We start from the raw sequence: 15616 nt of genomic DNA, 5'->3' as shown, positions 1-15616 counted from the left end.
AAGTGGGGCCATTTCTATAAGCTCCAGCATTCTGAAGTAAGCATGACAGAGTGTTTTTTCTTTACTTTTCTAAATGTAGCAGGGCTCTTGCCCTCCTGTGGTGTCTATCACACCCAAAATTCAAACCCTGACCTTTTCATTGGCAGGCATTGGATTTTAAGGGAGCTAAATAAGTTTTCCTTAACTTTGCTGATTGTTGAAAATCTAAGAAGACCTTATTATCTATGGTTTAATTATAATCCCTGCCCTCTTATAATTGTATTGGGATCCCACTGCTGTCGGAAAGAATCCACTTGTGATGGTTCCTCTCTATTTATAGAGACAAGTTTCAAAACAATAGTTTGCATACTGCTGTTTGGAAGAGGTCTGCCACACAGAAGTGTTTAGATCCATATTGCGCTCTGAAATAGCATGATGTGTTTAACTCTTATGCAGTTTTCATGATTGTTTAGGAGGTACTCCTGTTCTGTGGTTCTGCCACAATGAATGGGTCTTGCTGGGTGTGTTTGCAGGTAACCAAATGGACATCTCTGCTGCTGCTCCTTTTCCTGCTGCAGCTGCCTCAGACTGTGAGCCAGAATTTAGACAACATATGTTATCAGCAGAGAAAGGTTCAAAAGAACCTTGGCATTTCAGAGAATATTGTCATTGCTGAATTTATCTCTTTTGTAATTCATCTTTTTAATGAGATTGAATATAGGAGCCATCCATCACCAGACTTAGATATGTAGTAAGTACATTTTTATGATACGAAATGAGTCCATAGGACTGAATTAAAATTCTGGTTGAATAGATCAGTGTGAATATAGAAAAATTATTCAGCATTTTGTGTCTTGTTTTTTTGATATGACTGGTCCTGATATCACAATGCCAGGAGAAAATAGGAGTCGCGGTTGATAAAAATGATACTAAATGTATTTGGGAGCATGGAAACCATTCATGCAATCCTTTCTCCAGAAAGTATGAGGGGTAGATGTTTTACTTATCTGTTCAATTTTCACCCAATTTGTTTACAGTGGTAGCTATTGTATTTTGAGGTGAGTTATGTTCAGTTCAATTTCCCAGCTCTGTCTTGATACTAGTTTCATAACTGAGAATATCTGAAGCTGAGCCTCTCTACATGAAAAGCCAACAGCCTGGGTATTCCATCAGAGGGTTTTCCATTAAATTTCTTATTCCCTAATAACTGAAGTTGGGATGTGGGTGGCGCTGTGGGTAAAACCTCAGCACCTAGGACTTGCCGATCGTCAGGTCGGCAGTTTGAATCCCTGCGGCGGGGTGCGCTCCCGTCGTTTGGTCCCAGCGCCTGCCAACCTAGCAGTTCGAAAGCACTCCTGGGTCTAAGTAGATAAATAGGGACCACTTACTAGCGGGAAGGTAAACGGCGTTTCTGTGTGCTGCGCTGGCTCGCCAGATGCAGCTTCGTCACGCTGGCCACGTCACCCGGAAGTGTCTTCGGACAGTGCTGGCCCCCAGCCTCTTAAGTGAGATGGGCGCACAACCCCAGAGTTGGACACAACTGGTCCGTACGGGCAGGGGTACCTTTACCTTTACCTTTAATAACTGAAGTTACTCATGGAGACAAATTCCTACTAACACTAACTTGAAAATAAATTATAGCTTTCATTGTGTTTCAGTTCAAATAATTTCAGCCTGAAGGAAAAAGGCCCAAATGATCAGAAATTATATATTATCTGTTAGGAAAATAGCTTAAGCCTAATTCTTCTACTTGATATGCTGATTAATGAGTTTTCATTGTAAGGAGGTCATTCAATCATGGGAGTCTTCACCTGTAATCAGAAGCAGTCCAGTCCAGTAACTGGCTTACTATTCCGGTAAGATTAAGAGGCATAAAGGAAAGAATTTAAAATGGATACCAAGGCTTTTGGTAGTGGCAGAAAGTGGCAGAAAATATGTGTGATTTCATCCATTCACTTACAAATTGGATGATAGATGCATAAACAACAACACAGAAAAGATTGCATCAGTTTCAGAGAACCGCAATCCTCAAAAAGCATGTGGCTTCACTTAGAAGACCCAGGAGCTGTGGGAAATGAAACATGACAAAGAAATATAATGAGGTGACAATAATATGTAATAAGCGGAAAATAAGTAACAGTTATAAGGGTATTTCCTACTGTGCTACTTCATGCCAGGTATTTCAATAATAGTTTTTTATGGTCAATAAGGCCAGGGTGTGTATATTGATGGGACGTGGGTTAAACCACATAGCCTAGGGCTTGCCAATCATAAGGTCGGCAGTTCGAATCCCCGCAACGGGGTGAGCTCCCATTGCTCGGTCCCTGCTCCTGCCAATCTAGCAGTTCGAAAGCCCGTCAAAGTGCAAGTAGATAAACAGGTACCGCTCCGGCAGGAAGGTAAACGGTGTTTCCATGCGCTGCTCTGGTTCACCAGGAGCGGCTTACTCATGCTGGCCACATGACCCGGAAGCTGTACACGGGCTTCCTTGGCCAGTAAAGCGAGATAAGTGCCGCAACCCAGAGTCATCCGCAACTGGACCTAATGGTCAGGGGTCCCTTTACCTTTACTTTTATGTATATTAAGTTAATGGATATGCAACGACCCTAAATCTACACTGAAATATCATTGCAGCATCCATCCGAACTACTACCACCAAGTGCTGGCCTTTATGTTTGCCATGAATGAGATCAACCAGAATGTCCACCTACTACCCAACAAGACACTGTCTCCCATCTTTGGTCACAATTATCAGAATGAAATGGGAGACTGTGGCGGAACTATGTATCTCCTTTTCCTGAAACAGGGAAGCCCTCTTAACTATATTTGTGGCAAGGCATACAAGCTGATGACCATCATTGGTGGGCTCACCTCTCATAACTCCAAGCAGATGCCCAACATCTTGAATACTTACAAGATGCCACAGGTGTGTCTGCCTTTCCATGTATGTATGTGCAACCAGTAAGGGAATCAGAGGAGGAGATTCATTTGTGTTACTACTCATGTATTTCTTGCTCCTCAAAATTGATCTGGTTATAGGGCTCTGCTCTTAGCTCTGCACAAATGTTTTCAAACTCAGGGAATAACTATACTTTATGAGGGAAAGTGTGCATAGCAACCTGGGTGATAGGGCAAGAGCAGAAGGTCATACCATTAAGCTATGTGGGTGAACAGGAATAAGATCACACTTTAAATAAACCTGTTTGAATGAGTATGCAAGGACAATCTCATCAGGATCCAAAACAAACCTGGAACAATTTTTTGCATTAGTTTTTCCAGAATATTTGAAACAAGTCAGGTTCATGATGCTGTCCAAATTTACTGGGAATGCCCTGTATAAAAGAGCACTCACTCTCTCACAGGGTTCATAGTCCAGATGCCCATTTTGGAAAATTAAAGGAGATATTAAAAACCCCAAAATCCTGAATCCCTCTTTTCCCAAAATTTCAATCTTTATTTTACAATTAAAATTGGGAAATTTAGAGGATATTACACAAGTCATAGAAGTTTTCATCTCATCCCTTTTCTCCATTAATACTCAGTTTTAAATTCTCTTTGTCCATGTTTAACTGGCCGGTTGGTACTCCTGCGCAGATTGCTGTACTGTAGGGTTTAGAGGCTTAGCATCTTTTGATGCAGGATCAAATATAAAATGAGATCATTCATTATGTTTTTTTGATGTGCTGTAAGCTGCCCAGAATGACTGGGGAAACCCATCCAGATGGGTGTGAATAAGTATTACTGCTGCTTCCCCTGCTAAATACTGCCACACTGATGAAGGCAGTAACTTTAAGTAAGGCTGTATTCTTCTCATTTTATATTTCTATTTTCCTTGCCCTTATGTTTTTTAATAATTTTTTTTTTTAGTTTGGTATATTGTCTACTGTATTTTAGAATTGTATTAAGTGTTGGGAGGGGCAAACAGATACAGGTATTGCTAATAGGAGAAAACAAATGAAAATAAAATGAGCTCAAATGTCTATCCCACTGGGAAAGTAATTTCAGCTGAGGAGCTGTCATAAATGGTTGTATAGTCTAAAAAAGACACTGCCATTTTTCTTAGCTCAGTTATGCTTCCTTTGACCCTGCATTGAGTGACAAAGTACAGTTCCCTTCCGTCTATCGGATGATCCCCAGTGAAAATCCTCAGTATGCTGGGATTATTCAGCTCCTTCAGCATTTTGGATGGACCTGGATTGGCCTTGTTGTTTCTGATGATGACACTGGAGAAATATTATTGAGGACTCTCATTCCTCGGATGCACCAGAGCAATATTTGTACTGCTTTTAAGGAGATTATTCCAGCAGTGAAGAATTTATGGGATAAAACAATTGAAACTCAAAGGCTTTTGGAAGAAATAAGTTCAGTTCTCTCATCAACCAAAACTGAAGTGATTCTTGCCCATGGAGTTTCACGGTCTATGGTGGGTTTGCAAAGGATTCTGATATTACAAGAAAGGGAAATGAAACCAATAGAGAGAGTTTGGATCGTAACAGCTCAGTGGGATTTTTCATCTGTATATGATAGAGATGCATTTGCACTAAAATCATTCAATGGCACCTTGTCCTTCACACTACACACTCGTGATATGGGGGAGTATGAAGAGTTCCTTCGGACTTTAAATCCTAATCGGTCTAGGCTTTATCTCATCCATTGGTTCTGGTCCAATGTATTTAGGTGTTCATTCCCCAAATATAATCTTTATCAGATGGAAGGAGGTATTTGTACTGGGGAAGAGGACTTGGGGAGCCGCTCTGAAATAGTATTTGAAATGAGAATGTCTGGTCAGAGCTACAGTATCTACAATGCTGTTTACGCTGTAGCACATGCTCTCCATGCCATGTTTTCATCAAGATCTAAGCAGAAGGCAATGGGAGATGGAAGAGCATCGAACCTTTTGAATGTGTACCCATGGCAGGTAGGATTCTCATGTCCATCTCTTGCAACCTCTGCACCTGCATCCAATCTACATCTCATGGCTGCTGAACCGGCTACAAAACAGAGACCCTGTTAACTGTTTAAACAGTTTTTAATTGTTTTTCTTTTTTCCCTTCTCCTTGAAGGACATGATGGCTGGGGAGGACGGGGGCAATGGCAACAACCTCTCCCTTGCTCACTTCCCAGGGTGATGCAAGCAGCTGGAGGAAGGGAGCAGAGGGAGGAGGAGGAGGACCTGGGCTGGGCTCTTGGTGGCTACCAATTGTTTTAATGGTTTCTCATTTGTGTGAAGTTTTGTTGTTGTTGCTGCTGCTGTTTATATTGAAAGAGGGCAGATGTGTCTGGGAAGAGAGAAGCAAGGCTGAACATGGTGGGGGCTCCACCACAGTGGTTCTCGGTAGGTGCGGAGCTGGGGCAAACAACTGAAGCAACATGAGTAGGAAACAACAATTTGCCTATGATATTAGGATAGTAATACCATGTCAATAGGATGAAATGGTGACTTTCAAGGCAATCACATGGCCTCACTGCACAAACTTTCCTTCTCCAATCTAGCTTCATTCCTTTCTGAAAAACGTCCGATTCAACAACACTGCTGGGGAAGAAATATATTTTGATAAAAATGGTGCGTTGGCAGCTGGATATGATATCACCAACACAGTCACATTCCCCAATCGGTCCCTCCATAGAGTCCGTGTTGGAAAGATAGACCCACAAGCTCCTGAAGGGAAAATGTTCTCCATTAATGGAAGTGCTATTGTGTGGAATCACAAGTATAACCAGGTGGGAAGGACTACTGTATGCAACTGTACTGGGATTGGCCCAGGAATAAATCCTGGCATGTCCCGGTTCCACACAGGACTGAAGCAAAGCCCACACTCCTCTGCCTCTATGCAGATACTTTGGGAGGAATGCACAGCAAACCTAAAATAAAAATCAAAAAATGCATAGACCCCTTCAAAAGAAATGACCTGCACACCTTTTAAAAACCACAAATCTGCAATTTTGACCAATGGCTAGATATTTCAATTCTGAGAACCACGGACTGTCAGACTCATCAGTAACTGCTATACAGATGTTAACAGATCCAATACTGTTAGCACAGATGGAGAACTTCTGCCACCACATCAAGGAAAAGAACAGCATCACTTAGCTTTAATGAATGACGCCCTTCTGTACATACCATCATTAAACACTGTAGCTGTAACCTTGGAAACAACATCATTTCATTTTTACCATAGCTCTTTCAGTGTGCTTCCATCGTTTTTTATTTTCTTGGTAGCTGACCAAGTGGTTTCTCCTTATACGTGTGTACCAGGGATGAGAAACAGAATCTGACCTGTGCGCCTGATCTTGCACTCACCCTAGGTGGGTCACAGCTTCCCAGCTGACAACCACCTGAAACCACCATGTTGTCTATTGTCCCAGTTTTTTTCTTTACAGAGTAGTTTAAACTCAAACTGCACCGCAAAGGAACTGATCTCAGTGCAACTTGAAGTCACTAAAAAAGCTTGTTTCCACTTGGGAGCTCTGACTGAGAGCTACCAAGTTGACCCAATCATAGGAGCCAACTCCTAGGGGCTGAGGTCCCTTCGCCCCCCCTCCAATAAAATATGGACATTGCCATTCAAATGGTGTATGTGTGCACCATTGCACCTGCATCTTTACCTGCCCCACACCTGATGTAGCACATGAGATCAGCTGTGCTGTGAGTGGGCATAACTTGGGGAAGATGATCTTGCAAGCCAAATTAGGCTCCCTGCTGGACCTAGTTAGATGTGCAGGGCAAAGATTACAAACCACTGGTCTACTTCCTAATTTCTTTCTATCTGGATATTATTAGAGCCTACCCCAATCCACATGTGTTGAGAGTTGTCAACCTGGACACAGCAGGATCTTGCAACAGGGGAAACAGATTTGCTGTTATGATTGTCCTCAATGTTCTGAAGGAATGATTTCAAACAAGACAGGTAAGTAGAACACAGTTACAAGGGGGTGGCAGTCCATATGTTTGTAACAAATAATTCCTTAAGGGCCTGGTTTATATATATGCATCATTTATTGCCAACAGCATTCCATTATGACCTGGGTGAATGGGCCACGGTAAATATAAAACCTGTAGATGAATTTTCATAACACATTCAAACATTGTTCAGCGATCTGGTGTGTAGTATTTTCCTCCAACCAACATCTATTAAAGAAATATATATTGCATTGCTTCTCATATACTATTTTCTAGTGATTTAACCAGTGCTTTTTTCGGGGGGGGGGGGATGCAGGGGTACACATACCCCTAAACATTTTGTGTATCTTTGTACTTTGGTCCATTTACTGTATTTATTTTCCCCAATATGAACTATAAAATGGTGATTTTCTGGAGTCAAAATGAGAGTACACCTAAACACTTTTTTGGGGGGAAAGCACTGGATTTAGCAATAAGAATCAGCATTCAAAACATACATTTTAAATATTCAATTCCTAATACAAATGTATACTTGGAGAACAAATTACTTCAAGTGGTGCCAAAATGATAATGAGTTCCATTCTCTTCCCCCAAGAAACATTTGTTCACAGCTATATTTCATGCAATAATATTCAATGGGCGATGCCTTCTAGGTTAAGAGGACACATCTTCATTTTTTTTACTGTTGAGACTTATAATTTTTAGATGCAGACCATTGTAAGAAGTGCCCTGAGGATCAGCATCCAAACAAGGACCACGACCAGTGCATCTCTAAACAAATTGTCTACCTATCCTATGGAGAGCCCTTGGGAATAATTCTGACTTCATTTGCTCTGTTCCTTTCTCTGATCACACTAGTGGTGATGTGGATCTTCATTCAAAACCAGGAGACTCCCATTGTCAAGGCCAACAACTGGAACATCACCTGCACCCTCCTCATTTCCCTATTGCTTTGCTTTCTCTGCTCCTTCCTATTCATTGGAAAGCCTGGGAAGATAACCTGCCTTCTCCGTCAAACAGTCTTTGGGATTGTCTTTTCCCTGGCAGTTTCTTGCGTGTTGGCAAAAACCATCACTGTGGTTCTGGCCTTCATGGCCACCAAGCCAGGAAACAGGATGAGGAAATGGGTGGGGAAGAGGCTGGCAGTCTCAGCCATCATTCTCTGCTCCTTTATTCAAACTGGCATCTGTGCAGTGTGGTTGGCAACCTCTCCCCCCTTCCCAGAGTTTGACATGCACTCCCAGATTACTCAGATCATTGTTCAATGCAATGAAGGATCAGCCCTCATGTTTTATACTGTCCTCGGCTACATGGGTCTTCTGGCCACCATCTGCTTCACTGTAGCCTTCTTTGCTAGGAAGTTGCCTGATACTTTCAATGAAGCCAAGCTCATCACCTTCAGCATGTTAGTATTCTGCAGCGTTTGGATATCTTTTGTCCCCACCTACCTGAGCACAAAGGGGAAATATATGGTGGCTGTGGAGATCTTCTCCATTTTGGCCTCTAGCGCTGGGTTGCTGGGTTGCATCTTCTTCCCCAAATTTTATATTATTATTCTGAGACCTGAGCTGAACACCAGGGATCAGCTCATAAGGAAAAAGAATGATAACATCTGAATTAATTTCTCCTTCCATCTTATAATTTATTTCCTACCCTTTTCTCCTATGTTGCATTCTTTTTTAAGGATATAAATCCACAGACAATGATGTATCTACTTTTATTTTGGTAAAATAATAGTCTCTCCTGTTACACAGGCTCCTATTATAACACACTTTTAGAGTTGTTCCACAAAGCTATTTTGTACCTGCAAAAGTTTAAAGGCCACCCCCCTGCTTCATTTGTTACCAGTCCATATCCCTTAACTTCCTCCTGAAATCCCATAACTTTTTACATTACAAATGTTCTGGTTTATTTTTGTCCAATTTTTGTTACACTTTAGCCCATACGGATAGCAGTAATGTAGTAGCATTGGGGAAGACCCACAAATCAAATTAAAACAAAATAAAGCTGCCATTAATGAACTATTGTTATGTTGAGACATGTTTGCATCTACATTAATCTTTGTAAAATCCTTGGGTGTGTACACATGGAATGATAATTGACAAAGGCATCTTGTTTTGTCGAGTCCTATTCCTTCTGCTGTTTCCATATTGATTTACACATAAGATCTGCATTTCACAAATTTAACCATGTTGGGAGGGCAGTCAAAATATGCTCCTTGGAAAACTTTTAGAAGTAGAATTGGAGGGGGGAAATCCAAAAAAGCTAAATACACTTTCCATTGTTAGACATGAGTGGATTTTTTTATTTATTTAAAAAAGTGAACCAAAAAAGAAGTTTAAAATGAATTGTCTTTCGTCCAATCTATATGAAATTTGGAAGGTCTCTTGGTCCAGGTTTGGGTATTATTTAAATATCTCCAATAGGGGCAAGAAGTGAAATGTTATCTGTTTTGATCTTAGAGGTGACCGAAGGCCAAAGATGGAAATCCTTGAAATACCAAAACAACGAAGGTCTTTCACTTGGGCCCATTGTCAGGCCCTCCCTTCAGCAATTCAGGAAGGCCGTTATAGGAAGATACCATACGAGAAGAGGAAATGCCCATGTGGCTCTGGGCAGCAGGAAACAAGGGAACATGCCCTTCTTTACTGCCAGTATTATATAGACATTTGAGCCAGGTTTATCCAGCCCATCCTAAATAAGTTCCCTGGGTATTCAGAACAACACAACATCTCCCAGGATGAAAGCCCAGAAGTCACATATTCAGTTGCCAGATTTTGTGCTGCCATGATAGATATTCGTCGAAGGATGGTCTATGCTACAAATCAGTCCTAAATTGAAGGCTCATATTGTTAGATCCACACTTCTGAAGCCCCACCCCATACAGCTGTTTTAACTGGTCTCTTTTAACTTTTATTATCAGTTTTTACTTATCCATTATTTATGCTTCATCAAGTATTCTATGTATATGTTTTAATCTACGTTTGGTTCTTGCTCCCATGTATTGAATAATTATCTGCTTAGATTCATACTGTAATGCTATTTATTTAGATGTTTTGCTTATGCTGGTCTGTGACCGTAAAAAAGCAAATTCATTCATTAAAAATAAAAATAAAAATAAAAATGGTATGACTCAGTAAGACAGTTTACTATATTCCTTGAATTTGTCACACAGTGTCCTATTGGATTACAGTACCTACTGGGCACTATATTAACATCATTGAATGTGTATTTGCAATAATTTGTAGTTTGAAAAATGCCACACTTTTAGAGGGACATGGAGGGACAGATGGACACTATCTAACGTATGAATGATTGCACCAGGAAAATATACTCAGGTGGCTTCCAAGTGTGGCTACCTTGAGAAGATGATACACCAGGGTTCCTGGTTTATTCTATTTCTAATTATTATTATTATTATTATTATTATTATTTATTATTATTATTATTTATACTGCGCCCATCTGGCTGGGTTTCTCCAGCCACTTTGTGTGGCTTCCAACAGAACACTAAAATACAATAATCTATTAAACATTAAAAGCTTCCCTAAACAGGGCTGCCTTCAGGTGTCTTCTAAAAGTGACACATGAGAAATTACTCTATAAGGGTGGGCATTGAAGATGGCCACTTTCATACATGAAGACCTTCTCATGTGAATATCCAATTGGACTACAATTTCTATGGCCAGGTTAGGTAATGACTGTTTCTAAACTGCAGTAAGTTAACTTGTTTTTTCTCTTTTTTTCTCTTTTTATTGACTTGTTTTGTTTAATTGCTCTTTTTGTCAACCTTTTTTTCTTTTTTCTTTTTTTCTTTTTTCTCTGTAATTTTAAATTCTTAATAAATATCATTTTTTTAAAAAACAATAGCATTTCTTCACAAATGGAATCACGCAATCCTTTTGTTAGCTTTCAGAGAGAATCTTCGTTCATGTGGCTTTTCTTCAGCTGGGAGCAATAGCTCGGCTAACAGCTTCTTCCAGAAAGACAGAGGGAGGGAGGAAGCAAATGGTTTGAAGCTTCAGGACCAGCAATACTTAGACTTAATGAAATGAAATGAAATCCATTAGTTTGATCCCCCACCCACCCCTATGTTCCTTAACATCTACATGAAACCATTGAGCAGGTTCTTCAGGACTATTGGAGTAAATTTGTCAACAATATACTGGTGAAACACAGCTCTACTTTTCCTTTACATCTGCAGGTATGGCTGTGGATGTCTTGCCTCAATAGTGGACTAGTTTAGAGCCAATAAACTGAAGCTCAATCCAAATATGACTGATAACTGTTAGTGAACAGTTCCCCAAACCAGATGGATGAGAGGTGGCCTGCTCTTGATTGGGCTCCACTCCCTCTGAAGGAGCAGGGGTACTTCTTGATCCATTGCTGTCATTGGAGGCTCAGGTGGCCTTGATGGCATGGAGTGCCTTGCATCACCTTTGGCTGGGGGCTCAGCTGCAGCCCTATCTGGACAAGGATATCCTAACTTTATCAGCCTGGATAAGTCAGTTGCTTAGACTGTGGTGCTGATAGCACCAAGGTTGCAGGTTTGATCCCCATTGTCACAGTCCGGGTTACAGGCAGTTGGAGTCCCGGCTTGGTACGCCGGGACCGGGGTAGAGGTCAGGAAGCAGGAATCAGCAGTCCAGGGGTCAGGAAGCCAAGAGTCCAGGTCAAACTCAGGAAGTCCCCAGTCCTGTGAGGCCCTAGCAGTTACAGTGCCTGGCTCCTGCATGCACTCCTGACACCCGTGTAGGATGCAGGTGGTTGGACTAGATGATCCTCAGGGTCCCTTCCAACTTCACAATTCTATGATTCTATTAAACTTATTTTTCCTATGCTCCTGGAACCTCTAGGTTGGATTATTGCAATGTGTTATACCTAGGGCTTCCTCGAAAAACATTCAGAATCTTCAGCTGGTGCAGAATTTCATGACTAGGTTCTTGACTGGGGCAAGACATTTTAAGCATATACTGTAACACCAATCCTGGCCCAACTGCTCTAGTTGCAGATTACTTTCCAGGTACATCTCAAAGTGCTGGTTTTGACCTGTAAAGCCTTGAAGGGCTCAGGACTGCAGAACCTGAAGGACCTCTCTGTTTATTTAAACCAATTCAGATGCTGTGATCATCATCCGAGGCCCTTTTTTGTGCCTCAGAGAGTGGCAACAAAATAGTGGGCCTTTTCTGTGCTGTCATAGGCCTGAGGCAATTGATTGATGGGTGGATGGATTGATTGTATATACCACTCTGTGCCCGGAAGCCTCAGAGAGGTTCACAGAATAAAATCAACCTATAAAACCACAAACTACTTAATCAATATCTAAAAAACTGAATAACCCGACCTCCAAAAAACCTACAAAGATGTATTAATACAAGATGTGAGATGTATTAGCAACATAAGTAACACCTACCTGCATTGTATATTTTAATCTCCAAGTTCAAGTACACCAAGTAAAAATTAATTATTATTGAAACTTTAAAAGAGAGTGTCTTGCATAGTTTTTGTGGAAGGAAAAGGCGAACTTATTAATGGGTTAAACGACCAGGGCTATCTTCCGCATAACTCTGTAAATGGGAACTAGAGTTTAATACCCATAAAATGGTTGGTGAAAACTTCCTTGGAGAGCACTGTCAAGGTTGTGTCATCTTATAGAATCATAGAGTTGGAAGAGACCACAAGGGCCATCGAGTCCAACCCCCTGCCAAGCAGGAAACACCATCAGAGCACTCCTGACATATGGTTGTCAAGCCTCTGCTTAAAGACCTCCAAAGAAGGAGACTCCACCACACTCCTTGGCAGCAAATTCCACTGTCGAACAGCTCTTACTGTCAGGAAATTCTTCCTAATGTTTAGGTGGAATCTTCTTTCTTGTAGTTTGGATCCATTGCTCCGTGTCCGCTTCTCTGGACCAGCAGAAAACAACCTTTCTCCCTCCTCTATGTGACATCCTTTTATATATTTGAACATGGCTATCATATCACCCCTTAACCTCCTCTTCTCCAGGCTAAACATGCCCAGCTCCCTTAGCCGTTCCTCATAAGGCATCGTTTCCAGGCCTTTGACCATTTTGGTTGCCCTCCTCTGGACACGTTCCAGTTTGTCAGTGTCCTTCTTGAACTGTGGTGCCCAGAACTGGACACAGTACTCCAGGTGAGGTCTGACCAGAGCAGAATACAGTGGCACTATTACTTCCCTTGATCTAGATGCTATACTCCTATTGATGCAGCCCAGAATTGCATTGGCTTTTTTAGCTGCCGCGTCACACTGTTGGCTCATGTCAAGTTTGTGGTCAACCAAGACTCCTAGATCCTTTTCACATGTACTGCTCTCAAGCCAGGTGTCACCCATCTTGTATTTGTGCCTCTCATTTTTTTGCCCAAGTGCAATACTTTACATTTCTCCCTGTTAAAATTCATCTTGTTTGTTTTGGCCCAGTTCTCTAATCTGTCAAGGTCGTTTTGAAGTGTGATCCTGTCCTCTGGGGTGTTAGCCACCCCTCCCAGTTTGGTGTCATCTGCAAATTTGATCAGGATGCCCTTGAGTCCATCATCCAAGTCGTTGATAAAGATGTTGAATAAGACCGGGCCCAAGACAGAACCCTGTGGCACCCCACTAGTCACTCTTCTCCAGGATGAAGAGGAACCATTGATGAGCACCCTTTGGGTTCGGTCAGTCAGCCAGTTACAAATCCACTGAGTGGTAGCATAGTCAAGACCGCATTTTACCAGCTTCTTTACAAGAATATCATGGGGCGCCTTGTCAAATGCCTTGCTGAAATCAAGGTAGGCTACATCCACTGCGTTCCCTTCATCTACCAGGCTTGTAATTCTGTCAAAAAATGAGATCAGGTTAGTCTGACATGACTTATTTTTCAGAAATCCATGCTAACTATTGGTGATCACAGCATTCCTTTCTAGGTGCTCACAGACTGTTTGCTTAATGATCTGCTCCAGAATCTTCCCTGGTATTGATGTCAGACTGACTGGGCGGTAATTATTTGGGTCCTCTCTTTTCCCCTTTTTGAAAATAGGGACAACATTTGCCCTCCTCCAGTCTGCCGGGACTTCGCCTGTTCTCCAGGAATTCTCAAAGATGACTGCCAGTGGTTCTGAGATCACATCTGCCAGTTCTTTTAATACTCTTGGATGCAGTTCATCTGGCCCTGGAGACTTGAATACATCTAAACTAGCCAAGTATTCTTGTACTATCTCCATAGTTATTCTGGGCTGTGTTTCCTCTGCTGAATCATTTGCTCCAAATTCTGCAGAGAACATCCAAAATATGTATAGCAACCTTATTAAATAGCTTTCATCACCAACAACCAGAACCTGCCTCTTCTTTGTCTCACTCATAATGGTTCTTCATTCCCTACTCCTGCACACCTAAGAAGGAGAAGCATCTGCTGCCGGCTCCTTATTTCAGCTCTCCTCTCCCTCCAGGAGGGAGTCAGCATTGGATTATGAGGAATGAATCTATCAAGAAGGAGAAGGTTGGCACTAGCTTCTCTTTGCCATTCAGCAAGCAACTTTGCTTCCAGTCTCCAGCTCACATAACTCTCAACTCTGTGTTTGTCTTTCTAACTACCCTAGAGTTGAAAGAGGGAGGCCCACACCTTTGCTGTCTCACACAGAACCATTCCCTTTCTTTCCTTAATAACCCATTACCTAATCTGACTTTAGAAAATATGAATCCTTGCTTCAATTTTAACTCTTGCTGGACCTAGGAATTAGGAATGAGATGTGTCTTAGCTTACAGACTACCTGCTCAAACACATGAAATGTAAATAGGTTGAAGGTCCCAGGACAGTAGTATCCATGGAATGGATCTTTTCTTCACTACTCTTCATCCCCAGCAAGCATGGGCAGTGACCAGAGATGATGGGAGTTACAGTCTAATACTATCGGGGGACCCCATGCAAACTATGTTTAGGCTTCTGTGGGGAGAGACAGGAATCACATGTAGGACAGCATCTGATGGAGGTTGAAGAATGACAGGGCTACCTGGGAAGCTGTTTTGAGGAAGAGTTTAAACATATGGCTTAGAGTGAATGGCTCTTGCTCACTAGCAGAGCTCAGCTGAGATACATAAGGGATAAAGTTTTCAAAAGCCCAAGTTGCATGGGGAAACCTCCCTTTGATACACCACGGAGCACGATTGACAGTAATTGGAGAGAAGGGATGATGGTCTGGATCAGAAGAAGGGATATGGACCTTCACAACCCTCTTTCTATACCCTGGCCAAGTCTCAAATTGAATCAATTCAGAAAGTTATACCATACATGAAAGGCATTGCTTCACAAGGGAGCAGAAATTGGGCTGTAGTGGGATGACACTGATATAGCACTTTGCTTGTTCTGAGACTTGAGGACTTTAGCAAAACAGATCCCCCACCCTGTAATTTTTTATAATTATCGATCATCATCACTACTTCTAAATGTCACATGGGAAATCAGATGCCAGGCACAATAACAGCCACAGAAACAGCCCTTTCCAAATGTGAGGACCCTGGGTTGTAGTCTATATAGGCACCTGTCCTATCAACTTACATGAATCCAGTTAGGGAGGTGGATTTGGGGCTGGTGCATAGCTCCTTGCAGCCAAGTTTCCCTATAACTTTAGCCAAGACTGAAGTGCTGTTGATAACTAAATGTAAACATGATGACCTCCAGCTGCAGTTCAGCACAAAAATGGTTAGCCCTCCACCTGCTTTTCCTGCTGTTGTTGCTGCATTGTTC

Source organism: Podarcis pityusensis (assembly GCF_964106645.2).
Source record: "Podarcis pityusensis genome assembly, chromosome: 13".
In the NCBI taxonomy this organism is placed as follows: domain Eukaryota; kingdom Metazoa; phylum Chordata; class Lepidosauria; order Squamata; family Lacertidae; genus Podarcis; species Podarcis pityusensis.
The sequence above is the reverse complement of the archived record's forward strand: the minus strand, read 5'-3'. Positions refer to the sequence as shown.